Genomic DNA, 26931 nt, shown 5'->3' with positions numbered 1-26931 from the left:
TATCCTCCACCTTCTTTTCCTAAAAGGTTACAAAAGCAGAAGTTGGATAAGCAATTTGCTAAGTTTTTGGAGGTTTTTAAGAAGTTGCACATTAACATGCCTTTTCCGGAAGCTCTAGAACCGATGCCGAGCTATGCTAAGTTCATGAAGGGTATTCTCTCGGAAGCTTAAACTTGAAGAGTTGGAGACCGTTGCTCTAATGGAAGAGTGCAGTTCTGTGCTGCAACAGAAACTTCCTCCTAAACTTAAAGATCCAGGAAGCTTCATGAGACCTTGCACCATTGGAAATCTTTCTTTCGATAAGTGTTTGTGTGACTTGGGAGCTAGCATCAATCTGATGCCCTTATCTATCTTCAAGAAACTTGTTTTTCCTAAGCCAAAACCAACAAACATGTCCTTACAGTTGGCCGATCGGACCATCACTTATCCACGAGGTATAGTGGAGGATTTCTCGGTCAAGTGGACAAACTCATATTCCTTGCTAATTTTTTAATTCTATATTTTAAGGAAGATAAGAAGATTCCCATCATCTTGGGAAGACCATTCTTGGCTACAGGCCGAACTATGATTGATGTGTAAAAATGAGAGCTTACGATGAAGGTTTAAGATCAGAAGGTCACTTTTAATATGTTCAAGGCAATTAAGTTACCCTCAGATAAAGAAAATTGCTTTAAAGTAGAGCGGGTTGACTCTGTGGTAAATTCGTAGCTTGAGCAATTGCCAAAGTCAGATACCTTAGAGAGATCCTTAATAGGGGAATCAGTTATTGAAGATGATGAAGGAGCAGAGCAACTGCAGGTTTTGAATGCACTTCCATGGATGAGGAAGTTGGATATGCCATTCGATTCTTTTGGGTTAGCAGAGCTGAAAATTTCTCAAGTGCGTCTCGAGCCATCTATTGAAGAAGCTCCCACACTTGTGCTCAACCCACTACCAGGTCACTTGAGTTATGCATTCTTAGGTGCACCCCCTGGTAAGGGGTTAGAATATATCTGTGATAATCTAAAGGGTGACCGGTTGATTCCTTCTGTGCTTATAGAGGGTCCCTCTCGTGCACCACAACTAGTTGATAGGTTTGATCTTGGTGATGCGCAGTACAGAAGGTTGATTCGGCGTATTAAGGCCATGCATGACATCCACCGACGTTTTTCTGAAGATTTGACACACGCTCTCGGTATTGTTTTCCGAGACACTGGTGTCGAGGTTGATTGGCCACCTGATCCCCCACCCGAAGAGGGTGATCCTCCCGCTAACTATATAAGCCTTGTATCCTTATTATTTCCTTCAATGAGGACATTGAAAATTTTAAGTTTGAGGTTGATAATATAAGGATTAGTTTGTGTGTGAGTCCATATAGATGCATATTCATGATAGTTTAGTTCACATAGTTTGGATATTTGTCATGTAGTAATTTGTTTTTATTTTTGTTTTGCGTATTTGTTATCATGTTAGTATGTTGCATATAGTTGCATTGACATTATATCATGATCCCTTAGGTTGCTTTTCCAATTAATTTGTAATGTTGATTCGAGTGTAGTGATGTCGTAAAGAGGAATGTTAAGTCCTAACGATTTGATTTGCATGCTAGAAACAAGAAAATTTTCACTAAGTCTTACAGGTTGCTTGAGTGCTAGATCATGATCATGACTTGTTTGTTTGTCGAGGTTTAATCACTTGTTTGTGTCTAGAATTTATGCTATTCTCTTAGTGACAAAATAACATGGATTTTTAAACTGGACAAAAATATTGGATTTCATTGTTAGTTATAAATAAGGCCAGGCGTCAAATGGCTAGTAGCCAACTCATAATTTATGAGTAGTCTAGGGTTGAATGAGATGGAGCGAAACACACTCATTCAGAAATTGTTGAAAAAAAAGGGAAAAAAAAGAAAAAGGAAAAAATATGTGTTATGCATAATTGATCACGAGTGGGCTCTTTGATACTCGAGTTACTAAGTTCTAGGGGGTGTGATAAGTAGAATTTATATCCACTCAGAATGCTTGAGGACAAGCATCAATTCAAGTTTGGGGGTGTGATAAGTGGAATTTATGTCCACTCAGAATGCTTCGTAAAGGCTCGAATTGGTGTTTTGTACTCAAGATGTTTGTATTTTTGATGTGTTCTCGTAGTGTTTGGCATTTTAGGGCATATTCGAAAGAAGGAATGGATATTGCATGCTTTATGCTTAAAAGAGTGTTAGGACGGAACCTCGGTCGATTGCGCACAAGAAACCAGCACGAGAAGGTCAAGAAAGTAGAAAAATTCAGATTTTCCAGAATGTCAGGGCGGCCGCGCTAGACTTGGGAGCGGCAGCGCCCATTTGTCAGAGAGTAAACGCGCCCCAGCTGGTATGCGGGGTGGCCACTCTATGTCGAATTTCAGGAATCCTGATTCTATTATAAGATTCATTTGCTGGACTCCTGATCTGTTGGGTTGGTAAAGAATTTTAAAAGACGTTTTTAATATAGAAGAGCAAGGAGATAGCAGCAAGAAGACCTAATAGCACAATACAACAAAGGAGAAGAAGATCTTGTTTTTACTTGTGATTCTTTGCTTAAGTTGTAATCTTGGATGCTTGTTTTCTTATTCGTTTGAACCTAATACCCTTGTTAACGTACTTTGTTATTATTATTCAGTTATTTCAGACCTAGTTTATCTTAGTTATTTACCATGTTTTCATTGGAACCCATGGTGACGATGAGTTTGATTATGAACTAATCATTGTCATGGGGTTCTAACGGATTTACTTATGGATGTCTATAGTTAATTATTTTGATACCTAAGTGTATGGTGATTGATTGATATCCTAGTATTGGTTGTGCTTATTCGTCTTATGTACGTAGCTAACATATAAGATAGAGTGTTAATCTCTATTGAAGCGACAGTGAATATAGAGGTTTAGAACTTTCCATGCTAGCATAGGTTCATGTATATATTATGCATGATTCGTAGGTAATTTTAACCATCTTACTTGCCCTATGTAATCATGATAGATAACTTGTTCATTAAACCTTTATGTTGTCAAATTCTATAGACATATAGGGTCTCAACATAATTGGTGTCTATTGAGCTTCTATCTCTTTTATGGATATCTGGTAGTAGGGTATTCGTACAACGAAAGTTGGCGTTTACTAGTTTTGTGTTATCTGATTAGTTGTCATTACCATTACATGCTTAGGTTAAGAACAATGACTTTGAATGAAGTATTTAATGAAGTTAGAATCCCATGTTTGTCTCATATAGTTAATTCAATCACTTTTATTCTTAGTTAATTGCATGTTAGTTTAATCTTAGTTATAAACATCTCAACTTGTTATTGTTTTATCATTGAGTGATAGCCATACCATTGTTTCATAGGTGCATAATCTTAAGTTAACTAAAAAGAGTCTATGTGGGTACGAATCTGATTTATATCTTATACTACTTGCGAACGCGTATACTTGCGTGTAATTTTAGCGTGTGTTTTCGCCCTAACAGTCTGGGAGCTCGTGGAACCACCCAAAAGATGTAAAACCCATTGAATGTAAGTGGATCTACAAGAAAAAAGGGGATCAGATAAAAAGTTGAAAGTCGGGAAAGTAAGACTTGTTGCGAAAGGGTATACTCAGAAAGAAGGTATCGATTATGAGGAAACCTTTTTGCCAGTGGTCATGCTTAAGTCAATCCGTATTCTTTTATCTATAACAGCTCATCTCGATTATGAGATTTGGAAAATGGATGTCAAGATAGCTTTCCTTAATGGAAGTCTTGAAGAAACCATCTATATGCAGCAACCAGAGGGATTCATTAAGGAAGGCCAAGAACATCTTGTATGTAAGCCTAAAAAGCCTATTTATGGACTTAAACAAGCTTTTAGGCATTGGAACATTCATTTTGATCATGCAACCCAGTCGTATGGGTTTGATCAAAGTTTAAGTGAAGCATGCGTGTATAAGAGATGTGAGGGAAATGCAGTGGTTTTAATAGTGCTATATGTTGACGACATTTTGCTCATTAGAAATAATGTTAAGATGTTGTCTTCAATCAAGGCATGGTTGGTCAAATAATTTGAAATGAAGGACTTAGGTGAAGCGGCATACATCCTTGGGATCAAAGTAATAAGGGATCGCAAGAAAAGGATGCTGGCTTTATCTCAGGAGCCCTATATAGATGACGTATTAGCTCGGTTTAACATGCAAGACTCGAAAAGGGTAATTTACCTTTAAGACATGGAGTTTTTCTATAAAAGAGTCAGTGTCCTTCGACACTTAAGGAGATAGAGAACATAAAGGCAGTTCCTTATGCTTCAGCATGTGGAAGCCTAATGTATGCCATGTTATGTACGAGTCCTAATATCAGTTTTTCTGTGGGCAAGGTTAGAAGATACCAGTCTAACCCGGGACATGAACATTGGAGTACAATAAAAATAATACTCAAGTACTTGCGCATGACTAAGGAGTATATGTTAGTTTGCAGGTCCTCGGATTTGTTGCCTCTGGGATATAGCAATTCAGATTTCCAAACAGATAGGGATAAGAGAAAGTCCACCTCAGTATGTGGTTTTACCTTGGGAGGTGGAGCCGTAATATGGAGGAGTGTGAAGCAGAAATACATTTCAGACTCAACCGTGGAAGCCGAGTATGTGGCAGCCAGTGAGGCAGCCAAAGAGGCTATATGGTTCCGAAACTTCCTGCTGGATTTGAATGTAGTTCCTAATTTGCCACGACAAATCACGATTTATTGTGATAATACTGGTGCAGTGGCAAATACCAAGGAGCCATGGGCCCATAAGGCAGCGAAACACATAGAGCGTAAGTATCACCTCATACGGCAGTTCGTTAAGCGAGGATATATTATTGTGGCTAATATAGCATCAAAGGATAACCGGGTAGATCCTTTCACGAAGAGCTTACCAGCTAAGGCTTTTCAAGAGCACGTGGAAGCGATAGGAGTCAGACACTTGGTCACATAGTTATATAGTTGGTTGTGGATTGATTGTAATAAACACTGATATACTCAAAATATAGCTTAAGTATAAGTGGGAGATTGTTAGGGTATATACTGAACTATTCGTTTGAAAGTATATAATAATCTTTTGAGAATCTTGAATGCATGTTTTCACAATGTATGTGTATTATATATTGTAGAAAATCTAGTATCAAATGGGATAGCAGATTAGATTGTCAGACTGCTTATATAATATAGTAAAGGTTCAAGTCTAAGTGGTGTTAGACAAACCACTGGAACGACTGAAGTATTATTTAGAAATAGTTTATCTTGACTATTGAATAATACTTGTGTATATTTAATGGGATCGAAATAGTAGAATAGTTCTTTTATTCTGAGAATAAAGAAGAACTAAAATTCTATGATATTACTATTGTTTAGGTTCTTAATCCAGATATAGTGATTGACACCTATATTTAATGCACATGCCTTGATTCATACAATAAGTAATTTATTTTAAATTGCGAATATATGTATTGGGCAATGACATTATATACAGAGTATGATATTGACTATAAAAGGAAACGGTGTCCGAAGAATAGTTTCGGGAGATGATGTCCTCTTGAAAGCTCATAAAGATAATTGTGCTTTAGTCCTGCAGGCAAATTGTTCTCGCACAATTATAAGGTTGAGTGGATGATCAAGGATATAAGATATTGATTAAATTGATTGTCAGAAATTAATTTAATTAATAGACATGCGATATCTTAAACATGGGGAATTTAATAAGCAAATAATATGGGAGCTGAATTAAATAATTAATTTACGGAATTAGGAAAGGTAGTGCAAATATTAATTCTTTAGTGGATTGAATTAATATTTAATGACATTGGGCTTAGCCCCGAATGTCATTGGGAGGCCCGACCTAATTATCCATGATCCCTACTGTAGCCTATAAATATTCTAATTCTCCTGAAGCCAAAAAAGGGGGTGCATGCATGTGTGTGCGAGAACACAGAAAATAACATCCTAGGGTTCGAGAGAGGCAAACGTTTTTCTCAAGGAGCCAACTAGGGTTTTGGATTATCGGAGCTATCAGGAGAGGTAAACCTTGGAAGATCTAAGCCCACACTTCGTCCAAGGAGAATCGAGGAATACAGTAAAAGACGTGGATTTGAATCGCTTGCGCCGTAGCGATTAAGGTTAACGTTCTGTTCGAACTCTCTATACAAAATTCATATCATAAAATACAGGGCCGAGATCCTATTGTCCCAATAGAACCAAGTGGGTGTATAAGAACTAGATGGAAGAAAATGGAATTATGACAAGAAATAAAGCAAGATTGGTTGCAAAAGGCTACTTACGGGAGGAAATAATTGATTTTGATGAAACTTTTGCTCCAGTTGCAAGATTTGAAGCAATAACGATCTTTCTTGCATTTGCTGCATACTCAAACTTTAAAGTGTATCAAATGGATATAAAGAGTGCATTCCTTAATGGTGAGTTGGAAGAAGAAGTTTATGTACAATAACCACCTGGATTTGAAGATCCAGAATTTCCAAACTTTGTATACAAACTACTCAAGGCTCTATATGGATTAAAGCAAGCACCTAGAGCTTAGTATGACACCCGATCAGAATTTCTACTTAAACACTAGAGGAACAATTGACAAGACTCTCTTCTACAAGCAGCATGGTGGTGATATGATCCTAGTTCAGATCTATGTGGATGATATCATTTTTGGTTCTACTAATGAAAAACTATGTCAAAGATTCTCAAAATTCATGTTGAGTGAATATGAAATGAGCATGATGGGAGAATTAAGTTACTTTCTTGGACTTCAAGTTAGTCAAAGAAGTTATGGAATTTTCATCAGCTAAACCAAGTATGTTAAAGACTTATTGAAGAAATTTTGAATGGTTGATTATTCACTTGCATCAACACCTATGTCTATAGCTACAAAGTTGGATGAAGATAAGAAAGGAAAAAGTGTAGATATTTTAGGTTATATAGGAATGATTGGATCTTTTTTGTATTTGACTGCTAGTATACCAGGCAATATGTTTGCAACATGTTTGTGTGCAAGATTTCAAGCCAATCCAAAAAATCACATTTGATGGCTATGAAAAGAATTTTCAGATACTTGAATGGGACACCAAACTTGGGATTATGGTATCCTTAGGGAATAGGATTCGAAGCTATTGGATACATAGATACATATTTTGCTGGATGCAGGGTTGACCTAAAGAGTACTAGTGGAAGCTGTCAATTTCTTGGACAAAGACTTGGATCCTGGTATAGCAAGAAACAACAGTCTATATCAACTTCCACAGCTGGGGCTGAATACATAACTTTTGGAAGTTGCTGTGCTCAGGTGCTTTGGATTAGAAATCAGCTAATGGACTATGGCTTGGTGTTACATAAAATTCCAATTATGTGTGATAATACTAGTGCTATTTCCGTTGTGGCTAATCCAATTAATGATTCTAGAACAAAGCACATTGATGTAAGGTGCCATTTTATTAGAGAACATGCTGCAAATAGTATTATTGAGCTTATTTTTGTTCCAACAGAAAAACAATTAGCTAACATTTTTACTAAACCTTTGGATGAAGCAACCTTCACTAGAATTGTTGGTCAAATTGGAATGTTAAATTTTTCATCCTAAAGGAAAGAACTCAGTTAATATGTTGCAACAGATTAAATTCTAGTAAATCAAAATTAATTTGATTTAATCGGAAATTAACTGGAATATAAGTTATAAATATTTCAGAATTCTCTGTATATTTATTTTTCAAAATTCAAAATTTAGCTTGGAATTTTTCAATTCTAAGGAAACTGCCCAACTGTTAATTTACATTTTTCAATATATAAAATTAGCATAAGGCGGAATCAAAAGAAAACAAAAGTATATAGAAAACTGAGTTCTCGATCAGTCTAATTGACTTCTCGACAAGTCATTTTGATACTTTTCGATGGAGTTCTCGATAAGTGTTTTTCTAGACTTCTCGAATGACTTCTCGACAAGCTTCATTATGACTTCTCGATAGGTCATTGTAGAGATATCGATAAGTCACTTCTCGATAGAGTTCTCTACAAGTATAATTCTGATACTTCTCGACAACTCAGAACAGAAATAAATTAAATCAATAAATTATTTCAATAAAAGACTTTTGATATAAAATCATTCTGATTTTATTTTGATTTATTCATATAAAAATTGGAAAATTCAGTCCATTCAGGACAAAATGAGTATTTATTTGACATCTCGATAAGTCACTATCTAGTTCTCGATAAAAGTCAGGAAAGTTGTAATATCCGGGATATATCGTGTAATTATTTCTGCTAATAAATAATTATTATGTATATTCAGTATTTATTCTGTGAATAATTTGTTAAGTGTTAAATCTGTTTGGATGTTTAAAAATAATATTAATTGAGTATTTTAATTTTTATATGTCCAAAATAAAATATAAATAATTGTCATATCTTCCTATTTATTTTTATGTTGATTTATGATTTTACAGGAAATATATGGATTTTATAAAATCTTTTTCTGAGTATTTAAAACTATTTTTATACAATCGGGAACCAACCGACGTCATCCGTTTTTACTTTTTTATAACCCGAAACTCTTCCGAGAACTCCTTCCTAACCTAATTGCAATATTCTGAGCATTTTCCATGTTTCGACTTTTTAATCCGGCGTACGGTTTGTCCTGTGCGGGTCCCGGCGCAACATTTTCGATACATTATTCGTTTCGGTAAATCAATAAAACTCGTATTTTCGATAAATGGGATCTTTTTATTAAACTATCATAATTATCACCTCGTAATACGTGTAACCAGGCGCTGAGACCAAGACCGCAGTATAAATTGTATTGGTTTAGATAATTATCTCGAAAATCGGTACAGTTTGGATCAGTTTTTATAAATAAACGTACCATTTTGTATCTGGAATGATCCAATGGGATACTAATTTTCTGTAATTATTAATAGCCTTTACCGTATTCTATTTCGTACCAGAAATCATTTGCAAACAGTATTTACAGAGTTTTTACAGAGAAAATACTATAATTATAAACTGTTCTTCGTAATCAAACACAAATTCGGAGGCGTTACCGATATCGGATTAAGTCGTGAATATACTCGAATCGAAGCTCGAAAAATTTCCTATCTGATTCTTACATCAATTTCAACCCAGAATCAAAGGGTAATTTCCTATAAACTGATTTATATTCGAATTATTGAGAATTAAAAGTATGAATTTTTGTTCGAGCTATTGTTTGGATGATTTGATGCTTGCATGTTGTAGATCTTTTCTTCCTGATCATTTTGGTATGTCATATGATCGATTTGGAGTTCAATAACATGTTCAAATTAGGGTTTGATTCTCGAATTGTATAATTAGGGTTTATATTCGTTTGAATGTTCTTGATTGAATTTGGGGGTTTCTTATTTAGGGATTATTAGATGTTCTAAAGGGGTGGGTTTTGTTCCCCTTGAAATTTGCAATCTATTCATATATAGCACGTTATTAGACGATTCCTGGATCGAACGGAGTTGTCGTTTGAAGTTTCGCCGGATTTTATATAAACTCGCCGGCGGAGAGTTTTCCTCGGCTTATTACGATCGATTTACAGCTTGTTTGATGTAATAAATTACATGAATAAGTTCCTAAGGTTGTAATCTACGTTTCCCCGTTTGTTTGGTCGTGTTTTGGACTATTATTAGACTCACCGGAAAGTTTGAGTCGCCGGCAATGGCTGTGACGGCGACGTGGTGAAGGGGATGGCAAAAAATGCAGAAAGGTCCCTGACCTTTCTGTGTTATTGCAAAGTAGTCCCTGTGTTGTAAAAAGTTTTTAAAAACAAGATTTCTGTTTACAAAACTGGTAAAAATAGTATTTATGTTTTATTAATTTTCAAAAATAGGATTTCTTTTATAAAAATCATTTTAATTTTTTTTTTTAATTTCGAAAAATTCTGAAAATGATTATTTTAATTCCAAAAATCATTATTTTAATTCCAAAATTATTTTTAATTCAAAAATAAATCTGAATTAATTAGTTAATTAATTTCAGTTAATATTTAATTGATTAATTGGTCAATTAATTTGAAAATTAATTGATTAATTGATTTAATTAATTATTAATTGATTTTAATTAATTATTTAATTAGATTTACTTATTTAAAAATGATTTAAAAATTCCAAAAATTAGTTTCGAGCTTTAAAATATTATTTTAAATTGGTTTCAATGCTCGATAATTATTATAAAATTGTTTTGAAGCCAGAATTGGCGAACCGTACCATGTTTATTACTTTAAAATTGATCCAACACCCATTTTAATTCCGAAAAATGTTTTAAATATCATTTTAAATACCCGAAAGCCTGTTTATGACCCGATACTCCTTTATAAATGATATGTCATTGATTATTTGACGTGTTATGTGTTATATGTGCCTTGTTGTTTGACTATCGATCTATATGTTCGATGTTTACTTGTCTATAGCGTAACTTTAAATCCGTTAATCGGATTTGGGTGAAACGAAGGTTAGATAGAAGTGTGTATCGAATAGAATCATATAAGTTGAGTATTAATAGATGCTTATGATATGTGAGCAGAAGAGGCAAGGCATAGGAAAGGGAAACAGATAGTCGAGGAGTAGACGATTGTGATCGGAAGTTAGTGCAGTATAGCAAGCTAGAACCAGGCAAGTGTTCTGAACTTTCTCGAGATATATTATAGTTGATTGATAGTCCTGTTTTATATTGCAAGTGCTTTGAAGCGCTGAACCCAAAACCCTGATTCCAGTTATTGATCTTGAGCCGTAAACCTTATTCTTTCTAAACCACTGATTGTTGTACACCCAAATACGAACCACAAATATACGATACTACTCCACAAATACATACAAACTAAATACCAAACACTGAATTGAATTACTCACATACTTAAACCATTGTACCTTATGCTTTGAAAGACCAATTCCTGGTAACCCTGAAATATTGATTCCTTTGTTATCCAATTCTTTCATTACCTAATAATCAAGATTTGAAATTGCCATACTGGTCCCTTGTAAAGATTGAAACCATTTCCTTATCGAACATTCGATATTGTTTATGATTCTGTTTATTGCTTTACATTGTTTATTCTGTTATTATAGAATTAGATTGTTTTTATAAAATTGTGGACCAGATTCATCGTCAGACCATATTAATGGTCAAGTTAGGCCAATGTGTGCCTTGGATCCAGTAGTTAAAGCAGTGCTGTGTGCTTTGGTCGGGGTTAGTGCGTGACTAATCAGCAGCCTAACCTTGGTTTTTAAAATGAAAATATAATATCCAATTCTAAATCATAATTCATTGTTCACTTGATATCATAACCCTTTTCACTTGATGATCATTATTCTCAGTTTTGTCATTGTGACTTGCTGAGCTAGTTAGCTCATTTATGCGATGTTGTTTATGTTCTTTTCCAGTTAAGAAGGAACTAGTTGGTAGCGAGGATCTCCAGTCCAGCGCGAGAGCTAGGGGTTCAGGTTGATCGAGTTAAGCTAGTAGGCATCTTTTGAGATAATTTAAGTTTGTAAAAGTTTGTAATAATGTATAATACTCAGTTTTAAGTTTGAATAGTTGGGATTTGGACGGTTTGTAATATAAGTGTATGTTTGGCTTGTGTGCATACTTTAACCTGTTGTGGTCCATGGTAGTTGGTAAGTAGGGTCACTGCATATTATTATTATCATTTTTATTATTGTTATAAGCAGGTTATAAATAAGGTGTGTGTGTGGACCCCAAACTTCTGTCCCAGGTTTGGAGGGCGCCACAGATTTGGTATCAGAGCTACAGGTTATAAGTCACTGACACAAGCCTAGGTTAACGGGAATGGGTAGAGGGTTAGGATTAGAAGTAAGGAATAGAGAAATAGAATGTCGAGAGGTTGAGTGCTAAGTTATAATAGGTATTTGTATTATTCGCATCATGGTTCAAGATTCTTATATTGCGATATGATTTCAGATAGCAGTGATGGCCGACTCTTTCATCCCCGTATCAGCTGATCACTCAGAGCCTTCAGTTGGAGTACCATCTTCAGATCCACGTCCTGTTGTTCCACTAGTGTTGGCTATTCTACCCCCACCTGTGTTGCAGCCCATACCACTGTAGGCTATTCCACCCCCATGCATGAGGCCACCTATCAGAGGACCCCCACTAGTTGATTCAGATTCCACTGGCCATTCAGTTGTGAGTGCCCCATTCCAGTCTACATTACATCCAGTTCCTTATTACCGGTATGAGGCTCTTTTGTTCGAGCGTGATTCCTTGTTGGCCCAGATTCGAGAGCTGCAGCATATCATCAGGACTACAGATGTTGATCGTAGTGCGAGGGAGCTTCGAGAGGAGATCCATGTGACACGGAGGATTCTTGAGGCTAGGCTACATGGAGCTACACTACCTGGCCAAGGCCCTGATGCACTTATGGGATGGGCTAGTGAAGTGATGGAGGACTTAGAGAGGCTAGGAGGACTAGAGTTTCCTTGGAGTTGAGCCAGAGATCCAGAGATGGAGATGCTGATCAGAGTTGTTATGGCTGTGTAGTATATACAGTAGTGTGTAGTATGTATCAGTAGACTTTTGGGTTATATTTATAGACTAGATCTACTGACTAGTGAGTAGGTTGTTGTACCCTTTTGCTATTACTTCTGAAGCGTCTTTACGCTTGTACTACCTAAAACTTTTTATCTATATATATCAGAATTTTTTTCTTTTCCAGCATTGTCATTTGCTTTACTGCACCTGTTTTACTTTACCTTATTTATTGCACCCGTTATACCCCTGTGATACCATGTACCTTATTCCCATAACTGTTTATATTCTGTAAAGAAGTATGCAATTTACTTAGTTCAACTGTTACAACTGTTTTTAAAAAGAGATATTGTTTTACAAAACTTTTCTTTTATTCAAAGGATTTGATTTAAAAGCTGAATAAGTTGTTTGATTCTTTACAGAAAAATGCCTCCCAGAAGAAATATCCGCACCAACACCCAGAATGAAGAAACCAACAACAAATACAATAACAACCAAGATAATACAAACCAGAATGTGAATCCAGGTGCAATAGACCCAGCAATAGCCCAGATTCTTCAAATCTTGGCCCAAAAAACAGTTCACCTGGCACAACAACAACAAAGACAGACCAATCCCCAGGTAACTTTCAAAACTTTTCAGGCGGTAAACCCACCAGAATTCAAAGGTTCCCTAGATCCGATTGAAGCAAATATTTGGATAAAGGAAATAGAGAAGTCGTTTGCTTTAGTGAAAGTAAAGGAAGAACAGAAGGTTGAGTTTGCAAGCTATTATTTGAAGAATGAAGCCACCTATTGGTGGGAAAATGTGAAGACATTGGAAGGAACAAATGTTATTACTTGGGAAAGGTTTAAGGAATTGTTTTAAAAAAAAAATATTTTCCCCAGTTTCTTCAGGATCAGATGGAGCTAAAGTTTTTAGAATTAAAGAAAGGAAATATGTCGGTGGCAGATTATGAGAGTAAGTCTGAAGAGTTGTCAAGGTATGTTCCGCCATATGTGGATACTGAAAGGAAGAAGACTAAAAGATTCCAGCAAGGTCTGAAGCCATGGATCAGAGGAAATGTAGCCATTTTTGAGTTGGATACCTATGCAGGAGTTGTACAGAATGCCATGATTGTAGAGACAGAGAGTGAGATGTCACAGAAGGAAAAAGAAAGTAAGAAGAGAAAGTCCGAAGGGAATGAAGGTTAGTCACAACCAGGGAAGTTTCCAAATTTTAAGAAGGGCAAGATTCAGCCAGGGAGAAATTTTAACTTCAAAAGGCAAAATGCAGGCGATGGAGGCCAGGGCAACCGTCCAACCAATGTGAATCAGCCGAATCAGTTAAGGTTAACTTTTCCAGATTGTCAGGTATGTGGGAAGAAGCATGGAGGAGTTTGTAACAAGTTGAATGTAGTTTGTTTCAAGTGTAACCAGAAAGGGCACTATTCGAGGGAGTGCCGAAATCAGCCAGCAAGAGAGCTAGCAAACAAGGATCAGTCTATCCAGAATCCAGTAGTGAAGGTTCCGGCCATTGGATTTACGTGCTTTAAATGTGGAAAGCCAGGACATATAGCCAGGGATTGCAAGACACCAGCCCCAGTTAGTAATGCATTGAGGATTATGGGATCTACCCCAGCAGTGAATGAGACTCCAAGGGTTAGAGTTTTTGATATGTCTGTGAAGGACGCTATCCAGGATACTGATGTCTTGGTAGGTACGTTTAATGTGAATTCTTTATGTGCCAAAGTGTTAATAGATTCGGGAGCAACTCGATCGTTTGTTTCACAACATTTTGTTAGTAAGTTAAATTGTCCAGTTGAGTATCTAAATGAAATAATGACTGTGGAATTAGCAAATCAAGAACGTATATCTGTTAATCAAGTTTGTGGGAATTATGAGATTGAGATTCCCGGTAGTAAGTTTTGTGTAGATTTGATACCATTTAAGTTAGGAGAATTTGACGTTATCTTAGGAATGGATTGGTTATCTAAGCACGATGCCCAGATAGATTGTCGAAATAAGAAGGTAATGGTAAAGATGCCAGACGAAAGGATAGTAACGTTCAAGGGCCAGAAGCAAGCAAAGAAGTTCTTAACGATGATTCAAGCCAAGAAGTTACTACGACAAGGATGCGAGCATTTCGTGGCATATGTGATTGATAGAAGTCAGGAGCCAGGGAAACTTGAAGATATTCCAGTAGTTAATGAATTTCCAGACGTGTTTCCCGATGAGTTACCAGGACTTCCTCCAGATAGAGAAATTGAGTTTGCAATCGACTTAGCACCTCGAACAGAACCAGTATCCAAGGCCCCGTATAGAATGGCGCCCGTTGAGATGAAGGAACTAGAAAAGCAATTGCAAGAGTTGATAGAAAAATGAGTAATCAAACCCAGTGTATCCTCGTGGGGTGCACCAGTATTATTTGTCAAGAAGAAGGATGGAAGGATGAGACTGTGCATTGATTATCGGGAGTTGAACAAGCTTACAATCAAAAACAAGTATCCGTTACCCAGAATTGATGATTTGTTTGACCAATTGAAGGGAGCCAAGTACTTCTCCAAGATTGACTTAAGATCGGGATATGATCAACTAAAGATTAAGCCAGAAGATATACCAAAGACAGTTTTCAGAACGAGGTATGGACATTATGAATTTTTAGTAATGTCTTTTGGATTGACCAATGCCCCGGCAGCGTTTATGGACCTGATGAACAGAATTTTTAAGGAATATTTGGACAAGTTTGTTATTGTATTTATAGATGACATTTTGATTTATTCAAAGACGGAAGATGATCATGTAGAACATTTGAGAACAACTTTGGAGATTTTAAGGAAAAAGAAGTTATATGCTAAATTCTCGAAGTGTGAGTTTTGGTTATAGGAGGTTCAGTTCTTAGGACATATAGTCAGTAATGAAGGAATTAAAGTGGACCCAGCAAAGATTAAAGCAATTAAAATTTGGGAAAGACCGAGAACACCAACAGAGGTAAGAAGTTTTTTGGGATTAGCGGGATATTATTGTCGATTCGTTCAAAATTTCTCAAGGATTGCAACACCATTGACAATGATTACACGGAAGAATGAAAAGTTTATATGGAACGATAAATGCGAAGAAAGTTTTCAGGAATTGAAGAAACGATTAATCACGGCACCTGTTTTGTCACTTCCAGACGATCAAGGAAATTTCGTAATCTATAGTGATGCTTCTCATAAAGGACTCATATGTGTTCTGATATAGCACGATAAAGTGATTGCGTATGTGTCAAGGCAACTGAAACCACAAGAACAGAAATATCCTACTCATGATTTGGAGCTAGCAGCCATAGTTTTCGCTTTGAAAATTTGGAGACATTATCTATATGGAGAAAAATATGAGATTTACACGGATCATAAAAGCTTAAAGTACATATTCACACAGAAGGAGCTTAATATAAGACATATGAGATGGTTAGAATTGATCACAGATTATGACTGTACAATTAATTATCATCTCGGTAAAGCGAACGTTGTAGCGGATGCGTTGTGTCGGAAGGAAAAGTTAAATGTGTTATCAGTACCCGAAGAAATATATAAGGAATTTCAGAAATTGGAATTGGAGATTAGAATTTGCAAGCCTGATGAAGCAAAAGTGTATAGTATGGCTTTCCAGCCGGAGTTGTTAGAGAAGATAAAGAAGTGTCAAGAAGAAGTAATGGATCAGGACATAAATCGTTTGGTAGGTGAAGAATTGTGCACGCAAAAGGACGATCACGGTATTCTTAGGTTTTCTTCTAGAATTTGGATTCCACCAGTGACGGAGCTGAAGAATGAAATTTTACAGGAAGCTCATAATTCGAGGTATTCAATCCATCCAGGAAGTACATGTACAGTGATTTAAAGGAAAATTATTGGTGGCCAGATATGAAGAGGGGAATTGCAGAATGGGTTAGCAGATGTTATACATGTCAGAGAGTTAAAGCAGAGCATCAGAGACCAAGTGGATTACTACAGCCATTGGAGATTCCAGAGTGGAAGTGGGAGCATATTACCATGGATTTCATAGTTGGATTACCAAGGACAAAGGCTAATCATGATGCCATCTAGGTTATAGTGGATAGACTTACCAAGTCAGAAACATTTTCTGCCTATAAATGAAAGATTTTCACTCGACAAGTTGGTCCATATGTACCTGAAGGAAATTATAGTTCGTTATGGAGTTCCTGTGTCTATCGTATCCGATCGAGATCCAAGATTTAATTCAAGATTTTGGAAGAGTTTTCAAGAATGTCTGGGAACAAGACTGAATTTGAGTACGGCTTACCATCCACAGACGGACGGCCAGAGCGAAATAACGATCCAGACAATTGAAGAATGTTACGTGTTTGTGCTATTAATTTCAAAGGAAGCTGGGACGAGCATTTACCCCTGGTAGAATTTGCTTATAGCAACAGTTATCACGCCAGTATTGGGATGCCACCCTATGAAGCCCTTTATGGACGCAAATGCAGATCTCCAGTGTATTGGGACGAGGTAGGATAACGCAAAATACTTGGACCTGAATTAGTACAGCAGACAAAGGAAGTTGTTGAAGTTATCCAGAAGAGATTGATAGAAGCACAAGATCGTCAAAGGAAGTATGCAGATCAATCAAAAAAAATATGGAATTCAAAGAAGGAAATTTGGTATTACTGAAAGTATCACCATGGAAGGGATTAACGAGATTTGAAAAGAAAGGAAAACTGAGCCCAAGATACGTTGGACCTTTTGAGATTCTAAAGCGTGTTGGCAAAGTAGCTTACAAGTTGGCGTTACCTCCGCACATGGAGCACATTCACAATATTTTTCATGTACTGATGCTTAAGAAGTATAATCCAGACTCCAGGCATGTAATTGAATATGAGCCAATAGAGCTTCAGGCAGATTTGTCATATGTAGAGAGTCCGATAGAAATTCTAGAGGAAAGAGAGAAAGTATTAAGAAATAAAGTGGTAAAGTTAGTAAGAGTATTGTGGAGAAACCCAAAGGTTGAAGAGTCAACCTGGGAGTTAGAAAGTGATATGAGAGAAAATTACCCTCATTTGTTTTCTTAGGAGATTCTGAGGACAGAATCTTTTTAAGGGGGAAGGATGTAATATCCGGGATATATCGTATAATTATTTCTGCTAATAAATAATTATTATATATGTTCAGTATTTATTCTGTGCATTATTTGTTAAGTGTTAAATGTGTTTGGATGTTTAAAAATAATATTAATTGTGTATTTTAATTTTTATATGTCCAAAATAAAATATAAATAATTGTCATATCTTCCTATTTATTTTTATGTTGATTTATGATTTTATAGGAAATATATGGATTTTATAAAATCTTTTTCCGAGTATTTAAAAACTATTTTATACAATCGGGAACCAACCGACGTCTTCCGTTTTTACATTTTTATAACCCCAAACTCTTCCGAGAACTCCTTCCTAACCTAATTCCAATATTCCAAGCATTTTCCATGTTTCGACTTTTTCCATCCGGCGTACGGTTTATCATGTGCGAGTCCCGGCGCAACATTTTCGATACATTATTTGTTTCGGTGAATCAATAAAACTCGTATTTTCGATAAACGGGATCTTTTTATTAAACTATCATAATTATTACCTCGTAATACGTGTAACCAGTCACTGAGACCAAGACCGCAGTACAAATTGTATTGATTTAGATAATTATCCCGAAAACCGGTGCCGTTTGGATCAGTTTTTATAAATAAACGTACCATTTTGTATCTGGAATGATCCAACGGGATACTAATTTTCCGTAATTATAAATAGCCTTTACCGTATTTTATTTCGTACCAGAAATAATTTGCAAACAGTATTTACAGAGTTTTTACAGAGAAAATACTATAATTATAAACTGTTCTTCGTAATCAAATACAAATTCGGAGGCGTTACCGATATCAGATTAAGGCGTGCATATACTCGAATCGAAGCTTGAAAAATTTCCTATTTGATTCTGCCATCAATTTCAACCCTGAGTCAAAGGGCAATTTCCTATAAACTGATTTATATTCGAATTATTAAGAATTAAAAGTATAAATTTTTGTTCGAGTTATTGTTTGGATGATTTGATGCTTGCACGTTATAGATCTTTTCTTCCTGATCATTTTGGTATGTCATATGATCGATTTGGAGTTCAATAACATGTTCAAATTAGGGTTTGATTCTCGAATTATATAACTAGGGTTTATATTCGTTTGAATGTTCTTGATTGAATTTGGGGGTTTCTTATTTAGGGATTATTAGATGTTCTGAAGGGGTGGGTTTTGTTCCCCTTGAAATTTACAATCTATTCATATATAGCACTTTATCAGACGATTCCTGGATCGAACGGAGTTGTCGTTTGAAGTTTCGCGGGATGTTATATAAACTCGTCGGCGGCGAGTTTTCCTCGGGTTATTACGATCGATTTACAACTTGTTTGATGGAATAAATTATATGAATAAGTTCCTAAGGTTGGAATCTACATTTCCCCGTTTGTTTGGTCGTGTTTTGGACTGTTATTAGACTCACCGGAAAGCTTCGAGTCACCGGAAATGGCTGCGCCGGCGACGTGGTGAAGGGGATGGCAAAAAATGCAGAAAGATCCCTGACCTTTCTGTGTTATTGCAAAGTAGTCCCTGTGTTTTAAAAAGTTTTTAAAAACAAGATTTCTATTTACAAGTATTTATGTTTAAAAATAGTATTTATGTTTTATTAATTTTCAAAAATAGGATTTCTTTTATAAAAATCATTTTAAAAATTGTTTTGAATTTCCAAAAATTCTGAAAATGATTATTTTAATTCCAAAAATCATTATTTTAATTCCAAAAATAATTTTTAATTCAAAAATAAATTTGAATTCATAAGTTAATTAATTTCAGGTAATCTTTAATTATTTAATTGGTCAATTAATTTGAAAATTAATTGATTAATTGATTTAATTAATTATTAATTGATTTTAATTAGTTATTTAAAAATGATTTAAAAATTCCGAAAAATAGTTTTGAGCTTTAAAATATTATTTTAAATTGGTTTCAAGGATCGATAATTATTATAAAATTATTTTGAAGCCAGAATTGGCCAACCGTACCCTGTTTATTACTTTAAAATTGATCCAACGACCCGTTTTAATTCCGAAAAATATTTTAAAAATCATTTTAAATACCCGAAAGCCTGTTTATGACCCGAGACTCCTTTATAAATGATATGTCATTGATTATTTGACGTGTTATGTGACTTGTTGTTTGACTTTCAATCTATATGTTCGATGTTTACTTGTCTATAGTGTAACTTTCAATCCGTTAATCGGATTTGGGTGAAACGAAGGGTAGATAGAATTGTGTATCGAATAGAATCATATAAGTTGAGTATTAATAGATGCTTATGATATGTGAGCAGAAGAGGAAAGGCGTAGAAAAGGGAAACAGATAGTCGAGGAGTAGACGGTTGTGATTGGAAGTTAGTGTAGTATAGCAAGCTAGTACCAAGCAAGTGTTCTGAACTTTCTCGAGATATATTGTAGTTGATTGATAGTCCTGTTTTATATTGCAAGTGCTTTGAAGCACTGAACCCAAAACCCTGATTCCAGTTATTGATCTTGAGCCGTAAACCTTATTCTTTCTAAACCACTGATTATTGTACACCCAAATACGAACCACAAATATACGATACTACTCCACAAATACATACAAACTAAATACCAAACATTGAATCGAATTACTCACATACTTAAACTATTGTACCTTATGCTTTGAAAGACCAATTCCTGGTAACCCTGAAATATTGATTCCTTTGTTATCCAATTCTTTCATTACCTAATAATCAAGATTTGAAATTGCCATACTGATCCCTTGTAAAGATTGAAACCATTTCCTTATCGAACATTCAATGTTGTTTATGATTCTATTTATTGCTTTACATTGTTTATTCTGTTATTATAGAATTGGATTGTTTTTATAAAATTGTGGACCAGATTCGTGGTCAGACCATATTAATGGTCAAGTTAGGCCAATGTGTGCCTTGGATCCAGTAGTTAGAGCAGTGTTGTGTGCTTTGCTCGGGGTTAGTGCGTGACTGATTAGTAGCCTAACCTTAGTTTTTAAAATGAAAATATAATATCCAATTCTAAATCATAATTCATTGTTCACTTAATATCATAACCTTTTTCACTTGATGATCATTATTCTCAGTTTTATCATTGTGACTTGTTGAGCTAGTTAGCTCATTTGTGCGATGTTGTTTATGTTCTTTTCCAGTTAAGAAGGAACTAGTTGGTAGCGAGGATCCCCAGTCCAGCTCGAGAGCTAGGGGTTCAGGTTGATCGAGTTAATCTAGTAGGCATTTTTTGAGATAATTTAAGTTTGTAAAAGTTTGTAATAATGTTTAATACTCAGTTTTAAGTTTGAATAGTTGGGATTTGGACGGTTTGTAATATAAGTGTGTGTTTGGCTTGTGTGCATAGTTTAACCTGTTGCGGTCCGTGGTAGTTGGTAAGTAGGGTCACTGCATATTATTATTATTATCTTTATTATTGTTTTAAGCAGGTTATAAATAAGGTGTGTGTGTGGACCCCAAACTTCTGACCCAGGTTTGGAGGGCGCCACAAAAGTGACATATCGATATGTATCTATATCTACATTTGACTTCTTGATAAGCAAATCCCAAATGTTTATTTCTACTTCTCAATAAGTCATTTACCTTTTACTATAAATACCCAGACATACACCTCTTTATACCTTCAAAATCTCTAAGTGACCTAAATTCTGCAAATCCAAACCGTTTTCTCTCATTTCAAACTCTTTCTCTCTATTTTTTCTTACCCACTCAAAATGGCATCAAACACAGTTAGAGCTTTTATCCCAAAAGAGGGCACCAACTATCTTGCATTTACAGATGCAAACTAAGATCCTGATAGCTTCAAGAGTTTTGTGAAGTTTCTTTCTAAAATATACTTTACAGGTGCTCTAACTGCAAATCCAATTTTTTATTTGGATGTTCTCAGTGACTTTTGGAACTCTTCTGTGATGAGGATAGTAGTGCATGAGAACCAAGCTATTTCTATGGCGGTTAACTGCTCCATTCAAGGCCAACATGTGGAGTTTTTGAGAATGATGTCAATCTGGATTTGGGCATCCCTAATGACAACCTGGTGGAGGTTTCAACTCAATATGAGCTAGCTGAGTTCATGGACTTCATCAACTACAGTGAGAGGATCAACTTGGCAAGCCTGAATAAGAAGTATTTAAGGAGGGAATGTTATTTCCTTTTTGACTCAATTGTGAGGGCCTTCACCTGCAGGAAGACAAGGTATGACAATATTTCAAATATTGTTCAGAAGATAGTGTTCTCCATGACTCACAACAGACACCTCAATGTAGGACATTTGATAATGGAGGAGCTCAGCACCAGGCTCACAATGCCTTTGGGATCAAGAGGTAAGGAAATATTTCTTCCTAGATTTATAATGTCTTCTTTAAACTATAAAGTGTAAGACATTCACCTACTTAATTGTATAGATAAAACACAAATTGGAAACTATAAACAAGTGTCCAATGTTCTATTTGGCTCACTTATTACTAAAAATAAGGTACCTGTAAGTCTTAGAATCACTCCATTTATGTTGGAGAGATTCAGGACTTAACAGTACCCTATGCCTGACATGAGGTCTACAGTAACAATTAGTACATTTATGGCTCCTGTACCAATGGAAGAAAAAACACGGGAACAACAACAAGGGCCTTCCCAAACTGAGACCCTTCCTCCTTTGCCACTAGCAGCTAGGAAACCAACCACTTCATCCTCTCCAAAAGGGTGAGGTGAGTAAAAAGAAGAGAAATCAGGCACCCTTGACAGTTATTAATGAGAGTGGTAAGGATCAAACATAACCAAAGTCTACCTTGGTCAAGAAGCCAAAAAAGGTAAAGCAAACTGAGTTGACCACTCATTTGGTTACCTCTGCATCCTCCCAAAAGGATGTAGTTGAAAACGAGGGAATCAAATAGACTCTGGGGGCATCCTCTCAACAGGGTGTCTCTGTTGAAAAGAGCACTATCCCTATTACATCATGTAAAGAGTCTGCACAACCACTTGAACACATTCAAGTGTATGAAAAAAGGAATAAGGATGGCACATACTATGATAGCACATCTTTTGAAGCTCCCTCATCTATTCAGGGGGAGCTGCCAACACTCAACTCTGAAATTACAAATATTATTTTTAAAATTTCTACTTTATACAATAAAACACACTACTAGAATAACGTTAATAGGCATCGGTCAGTAACTGATGTTAAAAGTTTTCCTAAACGATGTCTATGTGGGTGTAGAGAAAGGTACTCCCATATAACATCAGTTTTGAACTGATGTCTGGTAACAGCTTTAAAATCGGTTCCAAATAGAAACCCGATGTCTATTCTCTATTTCTAAACAAAATCTACATTACAATCTTTTCTATATAGCTTTAATATGATCTAATTATGAACTTTTGCATTTAATTTACAAGATAAAAATCAGCATTAACATCATTTTTAAACATTAAACTGATGTCAAAGTTATCTTTTTACATCACCCCTAAATGAAAACCGATATAAGAGGTTAGATTAGACATCTGTTCCTTAACTAGATCTGATGTGTTTGGGACCAGTAACATCAGTTTTCAGAAGTTGTATATCTCAACTGATATCTATTGACCATACATTATCCTCTACTGATTGTATTATTTGCACCCAATTATACCAAATGCTAAATCTAAAACATATTCCAAAATAAAAGTCTACCAAAAAATAATCACAAGACCAAATCGAAGCCGTAAAATTCTTTTTATAATTACTAAACCTCCAACAAACCAACAAACTCCTTAAGTCATCAAATATATAGACTATGTACTTACATTATCTAATCCATCCAATTGACCAACTACACATCATATCTAAACTACATAGTACAACAATACTTTAAGTACAAACAAAGTCAAAACTAAATGTTCTACGTAACATTTATCCGTACAAAACTCAGAACCAACTCCAAAATGTAGACACCGGTGTCTTCGTCTAGCTCCATCACAATCTCCACCTACCATAAATAAAACTAGCTATTTTTATTGCACCGGAAATGATTGTGACTTGTAATGAATAAATGGAGTTACTTACAGTGTCAAGTGAATCAGCACCAAGTGTTAAAAATTTGGACTCTGAGGTGAGCTCTTGATCAGCAGGCAATGCTAGTTGCTTCTTCATTATTTCATAAACCTTTTCAACTACAATAAATTACAGCTAAAACAAACAAAAAAATAAGCCAATAATGCATCTCCTTGCAATAAACTATTAAACCTTAAACTAACAAACCTTGTTTACCATAGTAAAAAACTAAACAAATAATACATCTCCTTGCAACATGAATTTCCAAGATGTATGCAGTATACAGACATAAATAAAAAATGACAAATAGGTGTCCTGCACATGTGCTTTAATGCACATCATTACATGCATCAAGTATCTTAACGTGGCTGATGCAAAACCAATAACATCAACTACAAAATTAGAGAAGAAACTATGTACAACATGAATTTGGTACATATTAAAACTTGGTGATATGCCTGATGGAGCAATACCATTGATCAAAGAATTATATATACCAATCCAAACTTATAATGAAAAAACAATAGGGTCAAAACTACAACCAATAATCTGGGCAATCATGAAATTGGTACATATAAGAAAGTGTATATATGGAGAGTATTAGATAGAAAAAGAGAGTTATAACTAGGCATATATATAGATATTCACCTGGACCATCATGTTGAATCGATGGGCACTACTTGAGAGTTTATGTTTATAATATATTGAGGTACCAAGAAATGTATAAGACTTGCCCGATTTAAATTAACATCTAGTGCTTGCTCAACACTAGGTCGAAACAGTTTAAGAAGTAGAGGGCAAAGTTCCAAGACACAAGCTTCCAGGAATGAACAATGACCTAAAGCAATTTATACACATTCTATAGCAGCCCTTAAACCATCGGTAGCAGCAGAAGAGGCTAAAGCATGTCTTTTGACAAGTAACACAAAGGCCTCAATTTGCTTTATAGCCCACATTACTAGTTCAGAGGTATAAAAAGGCTCAGTACCGAAAATAGCCAGAGAGTCAGTAGATGCTCGGCCAATGGCAGAGAATACAAGGTTTTATTAGGTTAAGGTCTTATTTTTGTCCTAAAAATCTGTGCTTCTGTAAAAGATATAAGTCATGGAAACATCTACTTTTGGGATCTAGATAAACTAACGGCCAACATACGTAATTAGAAAATGAATGAGAAAGAAACGACCATCAAAACAACGCCCATCTGGAGGGCTTCTCCTACAAATGTCTCGCCTCTCTTATGAAAACCAGGGGATGAAATCAATCTAGCATTTCGAGAACATACTTATAAAGACTAAACCATTACTAACCAAGAAATCAATATATACTTATCAATCCTTTTGTGTGTAAAAGAAGCTCTTTAGTTGGTTTCCACACAAATCAAATTATGTGGAAACATGAATTAATGAACACTCTAACTAATGATATAAGGAAGATATAGGATTATATGTAAATAAAGAATAATATTGCATATTGCATTCATTGTTGACAAAGGAAACCACTGTCCATGTTGCTACTGAGCAAGATCCAACAAAGGAGTGACTGCATTTAAAGCGATAATGAGATAAAATTTCACTGTCCTACACAGCACAGAGCAGGGCATATGTATTAAGTTAATTAGTATTCCAATTCCTTGGTCAATGAGAAGCAGTAAGTTGCATATTCATCGATAAGAGCAACATACAAGAAATTTGACACATGACTACTGATTTAGGCCGTAAGTTGACTATCACTGGTCTGTAAGCTTAAGCAGCAGTATATCCATAAGATCAGCTTTGTTTGTTCCAACCGAAATATAAAAAGATAGAAAAATTAAATATTTCCCTTAATTCTTAGTTCATATAAAATTTAAGTTAAAGCTAATCAAGAAGAAAAGTTTATTGCATAAACAATATAAATGATTTATGTTGTGTCTATGTTGGTAAACATAATACTAGAAACATCAAGTAGCATATTACCAGATTTAGTTCAGTACAAGCCTCTGTCAAATCGGCAAATACATCTCAATTAGTTTGAACTATTATATGTACATAAAATTCTAAACATATATTGTATAAAAATTAGACTAATTAAAAATTAAAGCCTCAACTTAAAAAAATATGGTTCTAAATTAAAACCCTTGATTTTAAAAAGATGTTTAAAGTATTTATAAAGTTTACCCAAACGTAGTTTTGACCTCTGCAACCTCCGATCTGTGGTTCTGAGTAGTTAACTGAACACCTTCTCAACCTTTGACCTCAGATTTGAAGCACAATCGACAAGTTTAAGCACCTATTCAATTGAACGAGCACATTCGAGAAATTTTGAGTAGGATGAGCACATGAGAGACATTGAATTTTTTCACTGTCGAGAACCGAGAGCTGAGAGTCGATAAGAGAGAGGGGGAGAAAGATGTTCTTAGCTGTCGGGGGAGAGTTTTATTTTAATTTATATTTTCTTAATATTTTATGTGTTGGTTTTAATTTTAATATTTTAATGTTATATGTGTGTAAAGTTGAAAAAAAGGAGTGATAGCTGAAAATTTTCTTAAGGCATGGGAGGGATTTTTAAGAGGGAGTGAAAATGTTAATATTCGGTTAAGGGGGAAAACGAAAGGGGAACCGCATTATTTTTTTAACACGAACCTAATATATCATTTGATTAAAAAATGATGTCTTTTATAAAGAAACACATCAGTCTGTTTCAAACCGATGTAAAAATGACTTTTTACATCGGTGTACACTCCAACCGATATCTAAAGGGTGATGTCTATTCTACTTTTTCTAGTAGTGACACTTGAATCCACATCTCAAGTGTCACGAAAATCAAGTGACATGGTTCATGAAACTATGCTCACCACCCATGAACAACAGTTAGATGGTGAGAGGCTACTAGCTGGGGTAGACCTTGATGACACTATCAAAACCATACGGGTTTTATCAATTTTAACTAAAGACCCTGTGGATGTTACTCAAGCACCTTCATGTGCTAAACAATCTTCACATATTGATAGGTTTGAGGGTAGTATTACTGAGGGGGAGCTATCTAAATCCTCTTCAATTCAATTGGAGGTTCCTCATGAAGGAACAACTCCCCTCAAACTCTAGCTGAGATTGCCTTAACAATTGAAGCTAGGAGTCCAATTGCCCATGATCCAATCATTGGGGAGGAAAGCTTAGCACATTCAAGTGCCAGCTCTTTGCAAGAAGATCAAGGGTTTGAGGCCATGGTACATGACAATAACCTGGTCAAATCCCCTCCAATTTAATTGGAGGTTCCCATTGTTGGTGAACAACACACTCTCACAACCACATTTCCAA

This window comes from Apium graveolens, chromosome 7 (genome assembly GCF_009905375.1).
Source record: "Apium graveolens cultivar Ventura chromosome 7, ASM990537v1, whole genome shotgun sequence".
Lineage (NCBI taxonomy): Eukaryota > Viridiplantae > Streptophyta > Magnoliopsida > Apiales > Apiaceae > Apium > Apium graveolens.
Note: the sequence above shows the minus strand (reverse complement) of the source record.